Consider the following 2397-nt stretch of genomic DNA (forward strand, 5'->3'; position numbering starts at 1 on the left):
AAACTTTATGTCGCAAATTGTGTTGCAAATGTGTGTGATATTTTGCAACAAAATTTGAGACACATTTCGATTATTGCAAATTGTGTCGCACCTCGGTGAGATATTATGCGACACAATTTTATTGTCGCAAATGATGTCGCAAATTAATTATTCATGACCATGATTATTTATAATAATTTTTTAATTATTTTCACAAACCTGTTTTAAACCTAATTTGCAATCCTGAATAATAACATTTATAATATTTTTCAAAATAAACATTCTGATCGATAAATATCTAGAATAACAATTTATTATAAATTAGAATACTTCAAACATCTAATACAACAAACAAATACAAAATGTAATAGTCAAAGTATCTAATGTAATAATAGATTGTTGAATTCTCAAAGAAGACTGCTTCAATTGCGAATGAGAATAATTAGAAACCATCTCCTCAACAAGGTTTCTCATGTCATAACATCGATTTTTTGCAACCCCGAATATGTCCCACCATAGTTTATCATCATCAATTTGTACCCCCTGCCCTTCTCGAGCCAATACATCTTGGCAAGCTTTGACAAATTTCTCCTACATAATATAAAGTTAATCATTATTTATATGTTATTATAAACAAATGAATTCTCACAGAAGAACACGAAACTTAATAGCTTATACTTACTGAAAGACAATCTGGGATCATCAACTACTCATGTGGTACATATCTAAAGAGCTGCAATAAACGATCAACGTATACGACCTTCCGCCACACCTAATGAAGATAAAAACATGTGGGAAAGTTTTTTATTCACAAGAGTCCTCACACAAGTTCAGTCAAATTCAGATGATAATAGAAAAAGGAGTACCTCTCCATCTACCAATAGCTACAAAGCAAATATTGCCGCCTTGAGACCCAAAGTGGGATGTAGAACATATATTTCCTATGAACAACATTTGAATAGTTAAAACTGAAGTACAAGCACAAATATAAACTTGTAGAACGATATTCAGTTGGATAAATATTGGATACATACATGCAGATTACGTTGGTGTTTACGACCAAGTATCTGTTCTAACCGCTTCATCCATCCAAGATCTGGTTGTCTGTACAACTCATCATATAAGTGATAAAGTATCAACTATACACAAACAAACTTGAATCAAGGTGGGAACATGATAGCACACATAAAAAAAAGATATGTATACAGAGTGAAAGCCCACTTGACACTCTAATTTTGGTTTTTGCCATAAGTTGACAAGAAATACTTACACTTGCAAAGATGCAGCAGAGTGAAGATAGACAATTGTGTAAGGCTTCTGAATCAAGGGTTCAAATTCCTACAAATGAGAATTAGGATCTGTCAGAGCCATAATGGTGTGATGACGCAAATAACAAGTTGAGAAGCACTCCAAGATAAACATAGTTGTGGCATTACAAAGCGGCTAAGATCCTCATCAGAATATAGATACCCAACAAAAATACAAATAATATGTTAGTTTTTATGCATTCATCACAATGAACATTCCTTTGAATCTTTTGTGACTTCCTCTCAAACACTGTCAACAGTGTCATGCCACTATTCTCGCTCCATAATGCTCAAACTCAGGACACAAGCTTAAAAAATTGCCAGAAATAGCATGATTCAAGAAATGAACCATGCAACAATGGCAGACAATAATTATACTTCATATGAGCATTTGCATTGTATGAGGAAAACTGATCAACTATGTATTACAAGGCCAAAGGAGAACAAATATATACTGTGTAATTCAATAGTGGCATGGTGGACTGATTACTATAGGATAACCCTTATCACACAGGGAACTGTCCAATTAAGAACACAACATAATCGACTAGATCACACGTACCTTCACCACATAAGGAATGAAGCGCTCCAAATCCATACAGCGAAGAAGAAAATGAGCTCCAACAACATGTTGATTGATTAAAGCCATGAAGATCTTTAGTTTTAAAGTTCTGAAGTTCAGTTTTATAACAAGGATGTTAGTGTATCATATGGATTACTGAGGTTTATGTGGATGACTGTTTTGTGAGTTGATTTGTGAAGAGAAGAGAGTAAGAAGCAATGAATGGCTGAGATGAATGGATCCTGTGATGCAGTTTAAGTTCGAGGCATGCTGATGGTTATCTGGGTTAAGTTAAGGGCATTATTGTATTTTCAGTGTTTTTACTTTTATTTAGTCTCCTTTGTTTTGTAGTGTTTGACTGAGGAAAATTAATGGGTGTGTGAATGAGTGGATGCTTTGTGTTTGTTACTGTTTGTGTTTCTTCTCCACTTGTGCTTTTATGGTTTCCATTTCAGATTGATACCCAAACTTTCTGGTTCTTCATCTGCAAATCATCAATAGTGGTATCAGAGCTTAGGAGTAAAGAGTTCTGTAGTATTGGAGTGAGTT

General features: G+C 34.1%; 1 long non-coding RNA gene across 1 annotated transcript; it reads right to left on the bottom strand.

Annotated features, from left to right (window-relative positions):
- Positions 1-1012: 1012 nt before the first annotated feature.
- On the bottom strand, positions 1013-1890 carry LOC120253330. Its single transcript, XR_005534242.1, has 3 exons — positions 1849-1890; positions 1250-1317; positions 1013-1083 (listed from the first exon to the last, which is right to left on the bottom strand). It is a non-coding gene; the product is annotated as an uncharacterized LOC120253330 (long non-coding RNA).
- Positions 1891-2397: the final 507 nt, after the last annotated feature.

This window comes from Dioscorea cayenensis, unplaced genomic scaffold, assembly GCF_009730915.1.
Source record: "Dioscorea cayenensis subsp. rotundata cultivar TDr96_F1 unplaced genomic scaffold, TDr96_F1_v2_PseudoChromosome.rev07_lg8_w22 25.fasta BLBR01000047.1, whole genome shotgun sequence".
NCBI classification, from domain to species: Eukaryota; Viridiplantae; Streptophyta; class Magnoliopsida; order Dioscoreales; family Dioscoreaceae; genus Dioscorea; species Dioscorea cayenensis.